Source organism: Chroicocephalus ridibundus, chromosome 6 (assembly GCF_963924245.1).
Source record: "Chroicocephalus ridibundus chromosome 6, bChrRid1.1, whole genome shotgun sequence".
Lineage (NCBI taxonomy): Eukaryota > Metazoa > Chordata > Aves > Charadriiformes > Laridae > Chroicocephalus > Chroicocephalus ridibundus.
Genome location: NC_086289.1, coordinates 44,328,454 through 44,345,889, shown reverse-complemented (window position 1 = coordinate 44,345,889; position 17,436 = coordinate 44,328,454). Strand labels below are relative to the sequence as shown.

Sequence of the window (17,436 nt, the reverse complement as noted above, 5' to 3'; positions counted from 1 at the left end):
CCCTCCACCAACAAAGAAATCATACAGAAACGGGGACACTTTTCACTCAAATAAATATGACACATTGCATGCCCCTGTCAGTTGTCACCTTAGAGAACTGCAAAAGATTCAGGTCTGCATTTACCTACAAGCAATCACAAAAACGGTCTTCCTCTCACCAAATGCTTGTGCTTTTCATGATAGACCTCTTCTTTTGAGGACTTCTAGTGTTGTGTAAAATTCACTTCTTTATTTACAAGGTACAACTTTGCATTTTAAACGCACGTAGAAAATTTGGCCCCAAAATGCCTTGTGTTGAAAATTAAAATACACACGAAATCCTGCCGTGCTGGCAACAGGGATTTTCTGTGTGTATGTTCACACGCACACGTATGTGCACAAGCAGGTGCACACAAACATATGCACATTCACAGCTCCGCTACAGATTTTCTGGAACAGGACTGTTCCCCTTTGTGTCCTCAAAGGGAGAACAGAAACAGGGGAAACAGCCACAGTGTCACACTGCACTCCTGTGCTCCAACCTCAAAGACAACCAGCACTGACAGCAAAGTCCCATCTTCCCACAGGTCCTGTCAGGTCTCTCCACTCATCTGCAGGCACTGGCAGGGCACAAGGCTGGAGCCACCCCTGTCCTTGCACTGCTCTGGTGACAGTGTCATCGGTCACAGAGGAGAAGGATTGGTGCCTTCAGAGCCCGGGATACAGTGAGGGGATTTTTAAAAGGGTGCTCAAGACAGCATCAGGACTTTGATACTGTTCTGCTGAGTTACCAACATCGCAACCCTGCACCAGACCTGGGCTTGTTTCCTTACCTTGTCTTCTCACCCCAAGTGAATTTGCTGAGCAATTTTAAGAAACAGAGAAAAAGGCTGTGACCAATTTTCAGGCCTTCTGATTTAGCCATTAAAAAAAGAAAAAAAAAAAATAATCCTACAACATTTCCCTCTTGTTTTTCTAAATAAAAATAATGTATAGCCCTAACGTGATAATAAATATGCTCAAAAGCTGTCCTTAAGTAAAAGCTTTTGATAACAAATTGCCTGTGCTAACTGCTATTTTACTGTTGAATTTTTTATTGTTGCTTAAGCACTGCAATTATGCTAATAAGCCTGAGAGGATGGTACACTAAAGCATTGAATGTGACAGATATAATACTCAATAAAATGTTAATCTTACCTGAAAATTGGAATCAAACAGCCTTATTAGTATTTATGGATATGGCATCTCCAACATGTTTCTTAAGAGGAATACATATATGCAAAAGATATTTCCAAATATACCCTGCTATTTCTCATGCCTCCATACGATTTAATTCAAGGTGACTATTCCCCCTGCTGCTAATTGCCAGTCCCTTTTGGAATAAGAAAAAAGAGTGCCAACGCCTGGGCCATGAAAAACTCCTGCATATTGTAGGGCTTATCTTTCCCCTTGGCAGCTGTCCATGGGGACAGGGACACCTCTCCCCAGCTCATGGCAGGGACATCTGGCTTGGGAGGGTGCAGCAGCACACAGCAAAGGCACTGCTCTGCCATACTCGGTCATCTAGTTTTCCCCCCAATATCTCTAACGTTATGTGCAAGGCAGGTAAATCTAAAGGGTTAAGTTATTTACAGGCATTGGAGAAACAGCTTTTGGATTTTAAGATGGGACTAAACACTGATTTATTTATTTTATTTTTAAACTTCTCAGCCGATGATGAGAAGGAACCAGCCCCATCTGTTTCGCTGCAAGTTACGGCGTTGCAGAGCTGGACGCAGAGCTGCTGGGCTGTCGCAGGGGATTTGTCATTGAAGTGCCACATGACTTCCCAAAAGTCGCATTGCATTTTGCACCGTTATTTCACCACCCAGTCGAAGTCTGATTTCTCAATTGATGGCATAATATTTCAGGGAACAAGCTGCCTTTCACCACATGTAGCTTTTTTTTTTGGGCCAAACCTACGGGTCTCAGACCCAACCTTGGGGCTCCACCACCATGCACCTTCCTGTGGGTAAAGCAAGAGGTCTTCAGCACCTTCTTGTCTATGAAAGGAGCAAAAAATTAGCTCAGAAGGGCCATGTGCTTCTGACAAACTATATTTACATCCATGACCAGGATCTATAGAGACACTATTTCTACACAATGGACTGGTGTCGTTGTCAAACACTGCAGGTTAATGCTTAAATAGCAGCTGCTGGCTCCCAGCTTCGCTCCTTATGCTGCTCTCACTCCCAGAAGCCAATTCTGCTGACAGGACCACAGAAACATCGATAATCAGCATTATACTTTCTGACAGACAAGCAAGATTCTTGCCACTAAACACTGCAAGCCTCCTTGGTGGCAAGCATATAGGTGGGAGATGTCTAGGAACTGTTTCAATAAATAGTCACAGGGGGGAAAACCCAAGCAGCTGCCCACCAAAAACTGGTATTCCCAAAGTGCTCAAAGATCACAACAAGAAACCCCCAGGGCCCTGCTCACAACACACCGGGACGGGCTGGGACTTTCTCAAGCACCACTCGCAGTGCACGCTGGCTTGTACTCTGACTGCAAGGATGGAGCACAAGGATGGAAATGGGACTCTTTGCAGGACACAGAACTTCGAGCAGCTCCACAAAACCTTGTCTCCAGGTGTAAGCAAGGAGCACAGCATTAGGAAAAACAAAACAAGAAAAAGCATTTTCAGTTGCAAAATCAAAGAAAACTACTAATTCACTGAGCGTGCATCACAGAGAGCTGGGAGATGCACCCGGGGCTCCTCTGCCCCAAGTTAACCCCAGCACGGGACGCCAGACACCAAATCTTCAGGCACAGCCAGCAAGTTAACCAGGCACATAGCTGTGATGTGCTGCGGGACCATAAGGCAACCACTCCCATCAAGGTGGCAGGACTCGTCTCTGCCATGTTAAGTGAGTCTTGTCATTATTTTCAACCCTGCAGGGAAATCTAAATTGAACTTTGGCATATTGGTTTCTTTTCCTAAGCAGCAATGCGTGAATGTTAACTCTGGTCCCGACAGGCATATTCATGGAGTATTCTTTGCAAATAATCTTACCCTGACCAGTCCAAAAGGTCATAATCATAAAAAACAACAACAACAACAATAAAAAAGCACAAGACTGGAAAACCATCACTACTATTGGCACAACCTCTCAACTTATTAACTGTCCTTGCAACAAGGTGAACTGCAAGGTCTTGGATTTATTTGATTGATTGAGATCAAAAGATCAGGGGGCACACAGTAAATTGTATCTTTCCATGAACACATTTTGCTTTCAAGATTTGAGCAGATAGTTGCAGGAATTGAAAAGCTCAAGAGAAAGAAAAAAGAAAAGAGGAAGAACAACATGTACACAGGTGACTTCAGAAAGGCATCCCCTTATTTCCCTCTTAACACCGTCTGCATTTTGCATTTCTGTGAGCTACTTGAAAGTTTATTCCATGTTCCCATACCCCTGCGACACAACAGCTTATCTCTGCTAAACAGAAGATGATAACGAACAATAAGACACTAGTATAACTCCAGGGGAGACACCAGTGTTTGCTGACATTAAGGATGAAAGATAAATATTAGAGAAACCAAAAGAATCACAAACAAAGTCCAACAGAAGGTTGAAGAATTTCCCATTGAAGTTCAGATGCCCTGCGACACAGGACAGATATCTTGCTGTCCTTCTTAATCGGACCAAGGAAGATGAAGCACCTGAACCCCATTCCTCACGATGCTGGTTCAGAGGCCACCTGAGCCCAGGCTAGGTTTGTCATCTGCAGGGAGAAGCAAGAGAACTAGAAGACCAGCCATCTTAAGGACATAATTTCAAGACCCAGCTGGTGAGCCAGCATCCTTAAACACAGAAAAAGCCTGCTGTGTTCACTGTCAAGACAGGAGAAAGAAACACAATGGAGAACAGGAACAGAAGAACAAGAACAGAAAAATGAAACTCTGCTCCATTTCATCAGCCCCTGGAAAAAGAGAGGAAAAGTAATCATTTGGTTCCTCTCTGTGTTCCGCATGATATTCGTATTTTGCTCAGTATACTGGTATCTGTAGCATTGTGTTCTCATGTCACAGTAAAATAGATGAGATTAACCACCAGAGAGTAAGAGGAAAGCCCTTACGTGGATCACAGAAGAGACCCAAACTCCCAGGAACTTGCTACAAAGGAACCAGAATTGATACAACCTCCTGTTTTTATCACAAGTTTACATTACATGCCAACAACAGAGGATTAAACTCCTTTTCCATGAGCTTACGCTTCCCTCCAGAAGAATATCACCACTCAGGTAACAAAGACGCTGAGCACCAGAGTTAATTGCTGTTGCATCAAAACTCATCATCAGACCAGGCAGCTCCTTCTGAACAGATACACTGAGCTTCGTCTTTTACTTTATCACTTTTGAATAAAGTTAAGATAGGAATTTCACATACTCCCCTTTCTACCTATCGCTGGGTTAGGAGGATTCTCCAGAAGTCACCTAGTCCATTTCTCAACCACATGGAAGAATTTGTTCTCCTAGAAGCATGCCTGCTAGAGTTTTCTCCAACTTGTTCTTAAACTTTTCCAATGACCAAAACTGCCTAAGCTCCTTGGGCAATTCACTCCAGAGCTCAGCTATTCTTAATGCAGGAGATCATTTACTAGTGTCTCATCTAAATTTCTTTTGCTGCAACTTAAGCTCATAATTTGTCTTATTTACAATGGGTAGATTTACAGTTTATTCCTTCTCTTTATGACAAGTTCACCATTTCCAAAATTTACAAGCTGAGGCACCAGTGTGGCTTGCCCTCTCTCTTCCATTCTGCTTCTGCTCAAAGCACATTCTTAATCTAGTGTCTCTGCATGTGTATTTCTTTTCTTACCCTGAGAGAACAGGCAGCTAGGATATCACAAAGCCGTTTCAAGAGAAGACGCTCACATACAAAGGCGTTCAGGCACGTTCAGTGCATTCAGGCACACCCAGTTATAAGGTACTCTGAAACAAGAAAAAGAAAAGATTTGTCTTTAGGATGGTAGCTTCAGTAGTAAGGAAAAACCAACAACTCTGAACTGCAAGTTCTTCCACCCCATTATTTAACATTCAAACAGATCTTCAAAAGTAACATCAATGATACATCATGTGCCACCACTCAAACCTGGCCACATTTTCTGACAACCACCATAAGGGTTTGATAAATCCGTGTTCTAGGAAACAAAGTGCTCACTGACTTTGCAGAAAGTTCTGCCAAGCTATAAGCAATACCCAGCACACATCAAAATCAGATGGCTCCGACTCCAAAACTTTATTCACTGTGACAGAGGACAAATCTTAACGTTGCCACCAACGACTTTATTTACAGCATCACTGAAACCAACAGAGGCAAGGTTTCTAGCCTACTTTGAGATTTGAGTGCATGTAATTATGGGACAGACCCAGAGGAAAAAAGCCAGGTCTGATGAAAGACTGAGTAACTTTTGTGTTCACAACATAGTACTTACCTCCTGATCGTCAGGATATTATACCCAGCAAAAAGAAATCTTTCCTGTTAACCTGAGGGTTTGGTGACAACAAGGAAAGAGTAAAGTAAGGACTTACATGAGCAGGGTTTGGAAACAGAGGGGAGACCTCTGAATAACAAAAACATCCCGAATTTCATGAGAGAGAACAAGGAACAGGGGAGCATGGCAATAATACATTTCCCATCCTACTTTCAGGGGCTCTTAGAAAAACAGAGCTAGATGATAGCAGACAGTTTGCCACAGCAGCACCTTTCACCAGTGGATCACCTTTTGCACCCCGTCTCATCTAAATTCCTGTCTCCCCTTAGCAGGGGCTGCTGCTAGCCCCAAAGGATCAAGTGGCTTTTTAAGAAATGTGCCTTTTCCAAGAGCTGAAGCCAAGAAACACTCAATTTGCTGTGAAAACAAGATGCCTGTTGCACATCTAAGGATGTGCCAATGCAACAGCTCATGTCTTCTCTCTTGCATGTACCATCCATCCGACTATCCCTTTTGCTACTACACTTCGTCCATCTACAAGTTTCTATTTGGGATGTTTTAGTTTTTTTCCTTTGCAATCCTTCTCAGCTGCCCTGGGCTTCTGCTTTCCATGATTACTTCTACTCTTACCAATGCCAACACTTACAGCCAGCCCAAATGCTGCCAGCACAGGAAGGTGACACACTCCTATTTAGCACAGATTTGATAAAAGAAGTGCTGCTTCCAAGGCTAAAGAGGAATACCTGCACCAATAATGTCCCTACAGCAGCACACAGTAGCTGAGAAGACTGAGCGATAAATGCCTGTTACTGAAGATGAAGAACTCAAAGTAATCTCAAAATGCATGATGGCCAACTAATAAAAGAGTTTAAATGCATGCCCATCTTTAAGGGTGAAAGCAGCTCCAAGGACTTCAGCAAGATCACCTGCAACAGCAGACACGCTAACTCCCAAAATACTAGTGAAAAGTGGATGTTTAGCAAGGGATAGAGCTACGAGGACTGTGCTTCCACCAAGAAAATAGACCCGTTTCTACAGCTGAATTACAACAGCTGTTGAAAACCATGGAGTAGCATTGAATGGCAGCCCAGGACAGGGAGCCAAGAAGACTACCACATGCAACTGAAACTGCCAAGGGATTAAGTTAGGTCAAATGTAATTACACAAACTGGAACCTGGCCAGGGTAGTGGCTGGTTTAAGAAAATTAAAAGAGGTGTTCAAAAGTTTCAGAGATGGAGTCCTCCTCCTGTTAATTATTTGGTGAGTCAGTGACTGAAGTCTCAGTACTCTGGGAGGCTGTCTGAAAAAGGGGAAAAAATGAGGCATAAACTTGAAAGGCATTAGAAGCGATTAGCAAAAGCCTTTGTTCTCCATGGCAAGCCTTGCTGCACTAGTGCGCAAAAGCCTTTCATGTTCATGCTGAAAAGTGGCCTTAGTTCCTTTGATACTTCTGGGAGGAAGCATTTAAATTTACAAATATCTCACTGTCAGAAGTTACAGACAACAGTTGAGGAACTTCTGCATGTCCCAGCCAGGTCATACCTAGCTCCAAAGCCAGCACTCAGGCAGGCAGTGCTCCTGCTGAAGCAAGGAAGGCAAGCAAGGACACACGGAAGTTCACTGAAGCCCAGAGCAACCATCTACTCTACTTGCTAGCACTGTATGAAAGCCAGGTCATGGGGAAAAGGAGGTTGCAACCATGTAGGACCGTGGCCTCCTCACCTTCATTGGTGATTGGAAGATGGGGAGCACGCGAGGCAGGCAATGGTAAGGAGACCAGAAAGGATGCTTCATGGTCTGGCAGCCGAGTGTCACTTTGAAAGATTAGATTCTGTTTATGCCTCTGCCACAAACCTCCTGAACGATAAGAGATATCAAATGTATCAAATTTTTTACCAGATATTTATTGCTGTGCCTTTTCTGGCTAACTAAAGACACAGAAAGACCACATCCAGAAGAAAGAAGCAGCAGCAATCATGGACTGAGATTCTCAGTTTAATCTCTGATTGAAACTTGTACTACAATGATGTACAGCGCTACCAAACATGAAGTGTTCTGAAAAAACAGGCCTTGTAAGTCTCAGTTTTGGCACCTGAAAGTAGTAGATACCTCTGCTACCTCTGCATCTGAAAATCATCATTAGAGATACACTCATTACTGTCTTTGAAGCAGTTGGATGTGACAGTAAAAGCAGTACGAAACTGGAGATTAACCTTTTTGGGTAGCTTATTCAGTGAAATTTTCAGATGATGCACATTAAATAAAGCAATTTTTTGACTGATGTGAAAAAAACAAAAAGATTAAATAACTACCTTCTCAACAAGTGCCGTACACCAGGCGTGTTGAGTGACATGGTTTCCTCTCGAAGTGACAGCCAGTGAACATACAACCGAAGGCGCTGCCATATTGTTTTCATGCACTTTGGGGTTTTCTTCCCCCTTTTCAGAAAACAAGCCAGGAAAAGGCAGACAGTTTACAGCACAGATTAGTGCAATTTGTGCTAACGGCCTAAGCGTAGATGCAAGCAGCAGGTCACTTCTCTTCGTGTGGAACACCCAAGTTCTGGTGGGACAATTGTTACCATGGCACACCTTGCCCAGCCCAGCAACACCTCCTCCAACGCACTGCTTCATAACGAGCAGGGCAAGAACTAGGGAGCACAGGAGAAAGTCTGTGCTGTCTTGCAATGATGTGCAAAAACCAGGGACAAGCAACTGTGGAAAAATGTTGCAGTCTCTGCTGACCACATGCAAGCTGTTGCTCTTCCAAAGTGTAGTCAAACACTCTTCCAGATAGCAAAAACCTCAAATGCCCTAAATCCCTCATCCCTGGCGCTCCCCTTTGACGAGGCAAGTCACTCCTTTGGAGTCCTCAGGTACCACAGAGACAGTAAAGACACAGATTTCTTTTATAAATAGGAGCAAAACAGTACTGCAGTTCTTCCCATTCTTCCCAAACACCTTCCAACCAGCCTCCTCTGAATCAGCTCCACCACTTTAGCCAGAAAGGCCCGCAAAAAGAGGTTCTGACGGAAGCAAAGACCTAGCACAGAAAACCACAGCTAAACCGGTACAAGCCAGAGAAGACTGTAGGAAGCAGTATTATAATGCTTTTCGAGTTTAAAATATTCAGCAAGGTCAACACAGAGCATGTAGTTATCTCCGGGCTTGTATATGCCCCAGGCCATATGCACTGACAGCACGATGCCGAAGGCAGCCACCTCAGCCACGCTGGTCTCTGCAGCAGAGCCACCAGCAGCCCCCAGCCCTAAGCACCCTAATTAGCAAAAGGTGGAGAGGACACTTAATGACAGCATCCTTGCCCTGAACAGGGGCATGCCTCGTCCCTTCTCCTTGACTTGGGATGAAAAGCCAAGCCATGCATTGCTGTTGCAAGGAGCACTCCCCCTGGTCCCTGATGCGCATCATCACCAGAGCCAAGCACGGGCACCATTGTACGTAAGGGGAAAGCACAGCATTGATGCTACGTAGACCACAAAGAATATATATTTTTTTGGCATGACTGCACACAAGGCCAACCCACATACCCTGAAGGGTTTCATGCTGAAGAGGGACCTGCTGCCAAGAGAAGGTGGCCAAAGTGGCCAGAGCATGAGGGGGAGGTCTCCCTGCGGTGATTAACCGATACTGATAATGACCTGTAGTGCCTGAAACAAAGCACAAGGAAATGGCAAAAGGCCAAGCAGTAATAAAGACAGAGTCAGGGCTGTTGCTCAAATAAGAATTTTTTTTTGCCTAGGTTATTTGTCGTTAAAAATAAAAGTTTCCGCATGCAAGGACATCCTATTTGCTGTATTAAATTAAAGGGATGATTCAAGAGGGAACAGCTTTCGGTGGGGGGGGGGGGTGGAAATCAATTTCAGGTTGCTACGGACAACTGGGCTGTCTTGTGTAAAACTAAATGGGATTCAGCTCTACAAACCTGAACGCTAAACATTCCCTGAAATACAAGACACACACGCTCTCTAAATAAATAAATACAATAAAACACAGTCTTGTGTCATCTCCTGGCTTTATTTTTGCTGAATTAAGGACATGCCCAAACCTGCTAATTACTGCAAAATACAGGACTGAAGTTTTTGCTGCCTTACAGGGCAAAAAAAAATATTTAATGGCAGGGTGGCATTTGGCAAGATGAACCAGAGCAGCGCCCAGATTCACCTTACTCTGGGCCCTTTCGTGCGGTCTAGGCTTGCAGCAGGTTCTAAAACAATGTTCTGCTGATCCAAGCTCCTGCATAGCTCAGCTAGCAAGGGCTGGAGAAAGCTCAGCATGGGGCTTTCGAGCCTGTCCTAGCTGATACTGGATGGAGGCAGTTTAACCTGCCTGTGGGTCCTCGAACAGCCTGAACAGAAACAACATCCTCCACCTGAGCAGCTGACCTGTGGTCACAGCAGCCAGGTAGGAACCTTGCATGGTGGGACCACTGGGGACAACATGGTGGCCGTGGTCTGGCAGCTGTCCTCTATGCATACCTTGCGCTGGAATAATTTCAAACGGGTTTTAAGCACCATCCCCGCTCCCCACAGAAAGTTAAGACAGGTGGGCACAGGGCTCCATCACCAGTGGGACGTTCTCCTCCAGCACACCCTCCATCAGCAGCCCAGAGCAACACACTGAGACCCCATCTGCAAACCACAGATGCCCCAGTCCTCACACCCCCCTGAGCACACACCCCCCTGAGCAACGAGGGCAAGAAGCAATGGCAGCCCTGGGAGCGTCACCACCCCTCTGTGCCAGGCACACTAACCACTGGGGTCTTCGGGAGCCTGGGGTAACTGGGAGCTTGGGAGAGACGTTTAAGAAAGCAGAGGCATAATTTGGCAAAGATCAGAGCCACCGGTCAGGAGCTGCACCTCCGAACTCCAAACTCCTGGTCAGAAAGGATGGAGCAGAGGAGATGAGGCGAGGCATCCAATTTTGTACCCTTCCCCAACAGATAAGCAACCAAATAAATCCATCTAGATAACCTCTCCATCAACACAACAGGAAACATTCCCATCCCATGATACTATGAGTCTTAATTTTAAGGAGCAGCTGATGTTTTTCCAATGAAACATACCATTAAAATATAAGATTTTATTAGCAAAATCAATGATGTGTGCAGAGACAGTCCCTCATGGCTTTTAAAAAAAATAATCTATGAATAATTATAAAGCTGATAGCAATAGAGAACATTGTGCAATTATTACAGCTGTTTTACAGGATTCTCTAATAATGATGGCCCCTACTTCTGGTAAGACACCTTAAGGCAGTACCACAAAAAAAAAGAAAATATAAATAAAGAGCACCAGAAGCTCAGCATTTCCCTGCACTTAGAGGGTGCAAACATGTTGCCCACTTTGTGTCTACTGAATTACCTTTTTTTTTTTTCCTCCCCAGCAAGAGGATAATATTCTGGAAACAAAAACACCACAACATTTACAGAAATATTTACCAGTCACCTGCCTCCTTCTCCTTCTCCACCAGTTCCAGTATGTTTTGTTGCATTCAAAAAGTAACTTGGGGAGATTTACTCCCATTTAACCCTAGCAGAAATGGAAGCAAGAGAGAGAGGCCATGACCCTTCAAACACCTACAAAATGCATGATGGCCCTTAACCATGCACACAGGCCAGGCATCATCAGCATCTGAAAACCCTCTGCAATCAATACACCCACTGGGGACACAGGAGTGGAGACCTGACACCCGTTTCCCCCACCAGGCTCACTGGTTTCCCACAACGCACAGCCGCAATGCCCGACGCAGCTCCCTCCCAATGTTTCATCCAGTACCAGCTGTGGCAGATGGGACAGCTGGATCTACCCATCTCCAGGAGGAAGCCAGATACACACATGAACCCAACTGCAAGTCCAGCACCCCAAGCAATCACTATCCTCACCTCCCATGGGATGCTATGAGCATATCCAATCCCCCCAGCCTGCCAGTCTCCGGTTCTCATCTGGTAGCCATTGTCCATATCAATACCATCGTGAAGAGCTCAGACAGTCAAGCAATGCAGGCATTCCAAATCCAACGCTTACTGACCAACTTCTCAGGGAGCTCTGGGTAATACGCAAGGACCACCATTAAGTCCCAGGTATTGCAATGCACTTAAGAATGTGCTTATGTGAAGTGGTGCCAAAAAATGACACCTGCCAGTTCCACCCCAAATGTTTTGCCTTGCACCCATAGCTACCCATTTGCAAGAGCCTTTTTTTTTTCCTCTGAGTGGACCTTAAAGTCTCTTTACTCCACCTGGCTTTAAACAACCTCCAGATGCATGTGGGGATGGATGAGGAAAGAGTAACAAGCATACTCAACAGATGTTTTCATTAGCACAAATTTGCCATTCATTCCTCTTTCTTCTACCATCAAACTCCTCTATTATCCTCACTGGATAATTTACAGCGCTTGTTGCAAAGTACAGTCTCTGAGAACAGAGACAGCACACACTTGATAATGTAGAAGTTCAAAGAGCTGAGCCACGCACGACCTGCAAGCAGATTGTTGCTATTTCCTTGCACATATAAAAGGGCTTTGCCTTCATGCAGTGCTGGAACTTGTCATCATGAAACACCCTCCTGTTACAACATGGCCCAGAGGAGCTACTATTTTGGGTCCTAATAACGTGCTTGGTTTTACAGGAAAGCAAGAAGGCAAGTAACATGGAACAACCCAGCTGTCAAGTAGAGAAACAGATGGGATCCTCACAAAGCTACACAGATTGCCTTAGTCAAGTGCTGTCACAGCCCATCCTCGAGACGGGAAAGCACAGTGCAGGAGCTAGATGAAAGGAGCTTGTGAAATTAAGTAGCATCATCACCTCTACAAGGCCTGCAAAGAGACAATAGAGAATTGCTTTCCAGGCACTCTGATCCCAAGGCAATAAAACATGACTCAAAGTTGTTAGGCTGTTTTTTCCCCTACTAGAAATGCCTTTTGGCTGAGTGACAATTGCTCAATTCTCCCACCTGCCCATCCCCGTGAAACACAAGACAGCATCCATGGAAAGATGCAACAGGAAGCACAGATCACGTCCATGGTCTTGGAACAGCTCTCCTTTCGGAAGCGAGCACAAACAAGGTTGACTGGAGGTGTCCCTGCCAGCGTGGCCCCAGGTGCTGGCAGGCAGGCAGGCTGCCCGTGCACAGGCAGCACCGTGATTCATTCTGCTGTGGCATCTAGTCCACAATTTGGCTTCCAAGCAATCTAGGAAACCACAACACCTGCCATGGCGGTTCAGCTCCTGTGTCACTGAAGGACGTGTCTTTGCATTCATGAGTCAGTGGCAAACCAGGAGAGGTGATGGACTAGGCCTGACCTTCCTCATTCCAACCCTTGGGAGGACGCTAAACCCAAGCTAACAAACCAGTGCTTCAGAAACCCAGCATGCTTGGAGTTATCAGGGCCCATACCTAATAAATCCAGGGCCTGTGCTTCACACCTACAGTCCAAGCTTGGACTAGAGCAGCCCCCGAGCACAGCTGGCCATTCATGCCCGTAGTTATTCAAGCAACAAAGGCTGCAGGCAGAGGGAAGGCTGAAGCCAGATTATGAATGAAGTAACGGGATCGATTCCCTTATCTACCCTCCACCTCTCACTAACTGGAAGATGCTATTCAGGGAAAATATAATTTAAAGGAAGATGCTAATGATGAATCACATTGATTTTCAGGACAAGAAAATAGATGTAATTGCAGTCTGCCTGCTTGCAGCTTGCCAGGAGACATAGGGAGTTTCAGGACAACCCGGCCTCCTCTCCCCTTGCTCATCCCAGTCCCCTTCCCTCCTCTGTCCCCCACCTCCTAAGAAAGAAAAAAATCCTTACAGAAAAGAAATTCCCTTACAACTATGTGTTGCCAGGAGTCAGCTCAATGCTGGCTTCCCTCTCCCTGCTAAACAGTACAAAGCCTCAATTAATGGATGCGCAGAGGGTCCACTTTCCATCAAAAACCAAATTCCGAGTGTTCAGCTGGGAGGAATGCATCGTATGTCTGGTATTCACACTGCGCCCTCTTTTCCTCTTCCTTTTTTTGGCCGTATAAGGAGCTGTGCACAGCAGGCTGGGCTGGGGAGCACAGCGCTGCCTGCTCAACGCTGTTAGACTTCCGACTTTGTTTGTCTTTACTGGAAATCCAATCAATCCATCTAGGAAAAAGGCTAGTGCATTCACCGCAGAGCGTCAGGCTCAGACATCACGCTCCTGAGATTCAGGATAAAAAGAGGAGCGAGCTGAACTAGACCAGCCCAGCAAGGGCTCCTGCAGAGATGCATGCACATGTACATATGCCCAGGCAGTAATTTTCTTAATTATACTGGAGGGAAGGGGGGTGCTAACTTAAAAATGTGAGACTATTACAGCTACAGTCCTAAAGGGCTGTTTTCCAGGTTAGCAGCACTCAAGTCATATCTGCACAGGCAATAAAAGGTAATCTGGCCTTCAGTGCGCGTACCTGGGGCTGGGAGGGTTACGTGCCCTTGGCCACAGAGAAATACGTCCTCTCTAACACGCACAGGTTATAAACAGGAGTGTGGGACCATGCTTTAGAGACGCAAATCACTGAGAATTTTTCCTAAAGTCCTGATAATCTCTAAGTTCAAGTCTATTGCAGCAATTTCAGCAGCAGACTGGGATTTCCATATCCAGGACACAATTGCAATATTACATTCTAAAAAAATGAAACCTTTTTGCCACTGCTGCTTCTACTGTAAACAACAGACTATTCCTGCGGGCACCCAAGACTCTGCAGGAACAAAAATAAGAGAAAGACATTCTCCTCTGCCAAAGGCAGGAAAACCTGGATCACAAATATCCAGGAAGAATCTGCATCAACTCCTGCCTGTTCAGCATCGGAAGAGCAGCTCTCATTTCACCTCTCACAGGAAAGTGGCGACGACAACCACAGGGGTGGGGAGACAAACGTGGGATCGATCACCATCAGAGCATGGCAAACAGCCCCAGGAAAGAAGGAAGCCCACAGACAGAATGCCAATATCTGGATTGTCTCCAGTTCAGCCCTGGCTTTTCCTCCCATACAGAAGACCTGAAAAGATCTGCATGACCATCTATGCTGCTCCTTACCCTCAGCTACTTCAGAGCAACGTGCTTCTGTCTGCTTTCCTCAGCCAGGCATCAGGGTCCCACATCAGGCCACGCTAGAGCTGGCCAGAAAGAAGATGGGGAACCTTAAAGAAATCAGCAACTTGATTCACTTCCCCAAGAGTGTTGTCTTCAACCCAGGCTGGTTCTCGCTGCCTCAAAGGATGATGCAAATCCTCACCAGCAGGCAGGTTGGCAGTATTCTGCCCCAGATACCATCTCATTCCAGTGTCCAAAACATAAAGATTGCCTTAAACCTGAGGCAGGAGGTTTAATCTTGCTCCCATTTTTAGTTTATCTTTTGCCAATAGTCATTAGCACTGAAATAATTCTTCACACACACAGAAGCATCCGATCTGCCTTTGGATCTGAGGCCACTGGCCCCACGAGCCTCCTCTAGCAACAAACCACATGCTCCAAATTATAGGTCAGGTGACAGAGTTGGGTTTTGTTTGGTTTTTGGTTGTTTTGTTTTTGTTTTTTAAAAACAAGCTTCCAGATTCTCATCTTTCAGCTTCAACTGACCATTGTATGTGTCTGTGTATTGGGACAAGGAAAACAGACACGCAAAAGCTGCCTCCCCTCTTACAGACATCTCTCTGTGCTTCTTCAAAGAGGACAATCACAATGCTTTGAGTCCCTCTGCAAACACATTTAGAGGGCAGGACACCACTTGGGCAGAAGTGAGACATTTCCCATCAGCACCATGCTAACTTCCCTCCCTATAGAGTCTGATGGGTGTTACCCCATGGGGTGACAATACTGACCATCACAGCTCCTCATGCTTGGCCCCAGGACCACAGCAGCAGCGAGCAGTTAATGAGCAACCCAAATCCACCCAACCACCCTGTCCTGTCCTTCTGCCTCTGACAAACATAATGAGTCCCATCCCCTGCCCAGCACCAGCACCTTTGGGCTATGGTTCCCCATTACCACCCTCTCCTTGGAGGTCCAGTCCCACCTCCTGCAGCTGCCTGCTCCCAACCCTCCACCTGCACAGAGTTGCCTGCACTGGGGAATGGGAAGGACATCGGCCAGAAACCTCTTCATGACGTCCAAATACAGTCTTCAACCTTCCATTTGATGTACTCAGATGGAGACAGGGATGTTCTAAAGCACCCACTGGAGTGACCTGGATGAAGACACATGGTTGAAACTCGATGGGGGGAGGGGAAGATTTCTAGCCTCATTAATAACAGCCTGAAATTAAAAGCAGAGCTTGTAGTACAGCTGCAATTCCAGCTACCCTGCTGCTTGTGTTAACAGTGTGGCTTTATTATGGTCAGGGATTAAAAACAGCTCCAACAATTAAAGGAGAGGAAAAAAAAAACCAACAAAAAAATGACCAAACGAAAGAACCACCAACAACGAAAATCAGTAACATAAAAAATTCCTGTGGGCTGGAATGATTAGCAAAAAAAAGTTGTGTGTGAGAAGCAAGAGTGAATGCTTCCTTCCCTGCTGGCAACAGGCCCTCACATGCCCCCTGCCAAGTATATTTGTCCCCTACCCATGGGAAGCCACACGGTGCCCTGTGGCTCAGCACCAGCCACCGTCGGTCCCCAGTGGGATGTCACCTCCCACCCAAGAGTACGTGCTCTGCAGCCACCCTGCTCTAAGTGGACAGCTTGGAAACCTTCCTCACTCCCACTGCCTAAATGCTATGGCCTTAAGAAAAAAAAAAAAAGGAAAAGAAAAAAAATGTCTTGCAATAAACAACTAATATGCCTGGAACTTCTCAGGAGGCACCAGTCCTCAGCGAGCAGCCAGAAAAGGTGGTGGGGGCAAGAGTTGGGGAGGATCAGCTGACCCATGGGGCCTCTCACAGGAGCCGAGCAGAAGCGTGCCCGTGTTTCTTGGAGGTGAGCTGGTTGCCCAATGGTTCCTGAAAAGGCAATCACCCTGTGTGCCCCGATGCCTGCCCACAGCAGCCCTGCCACCAGCCAGGATGAGGAGCCAGTGGGAAGCGTCAGTTTGTTGCGTCTCATTGCCTTTGAGGTCTTGGTCAATAATGCTGAGATTTGACCCTACTTTGTCTTCTTTATAAGAATTAAAAGCAATAAATTCATGAGAAAGAGGAAAACTATCTATCTCTTTTCCCCTCTTTCCCCCCGACTGACACAGAACATGCCCTTCTTTCTTTTCAAGCGCTGGCAGCTCACCAATAAGCCCAGTCTCTGCAGCCAAACCACCAACTAGGCACAGGTTCAGCAATCAGCTGGGCTGCAACTCCAGCCCTTCTCAAGGGGAGAGGCCCCTGGACCTCCACAGGAACAGCTACAGGAACCAGGGGCTACATAGGGACCTCAAAAGCCCTGGGAAGCAGTTTGTAAAACTTCTGTGTGAGCAGGAGGGAAAATAAAAATACATCAAAAACAAAGAATCACCTCCATGCATGCACATGAGCCAACAAACAGAATGGGAGCTGGCAAAAGAGACACTCAAAGCTGTTTCTCCAGGTCTCCAAGGATGACTGTTTCTTCACACCCCAAAATTCTGAGGAGGCACAGCCCCGAGCCAGGGCAGGGGACCCTGAGGAGCAGCCCACCCTGATGCCCATGTGGGGCATCCCACCATCTCAGCATGAACAGCAGGACCCACTGCTCCCCTCTGGTTTTTGGGGGCACAGAGGCAGGAGGTCCACATTCAGCAAGGAAAAGATGATCTTTCACCCTTTGTTTTTATCATTGGTACTATGAAAATTGCCATGTTTTTAAGCTTGGCACCTTTCATCTCCACCAAGATGTGATAAAAAACAAAGGTGACATTTCCAGGGAAATCATCTATGTTCACTGCAAAGCTACTGAACACCACAAGTCCTTTACAGGCCAAAAATATCACACGCAAGGCTCACACCTGCTTTTTCTCAACCATGTT

At 45.9% G+C, this 17,436-nt stretch overlaps 1 protein-coding gene across 8 annotated transcripts in view; it reads right to left on the bottom strand.

Annotated features, from left to right (window-relative positions):
* Positions 1 to 17,436, bottom strand: part of LPP (LIM domain containing preferred translocation partner in lipoma) — a 353,374-nt gene that overhangs the window by 276,851 nt on the left and 59,087 nt on the right. For 5 of the 8 annotated variants that reach the window (XM_063337693.1, XM_063337700.1, XM_063337694.1 and 2 more), the window contains one exon: positions 4,841 to 4,953. The exons of 2 other annotated variants lie outside the window; for them this stretch is intronic. The gene's annotated coding sequence lies outside the window, so the exon portion shown is untranslated. Of the gene's footprint in view, positions 1 to 4,840; positions 4,954 to 7,769; positions 7,896 to 17,436 lie in introns of all 8 variants that reach the window. One more of the 8 variants, XM_063337695.1, reaches the window with a different exon arrangement.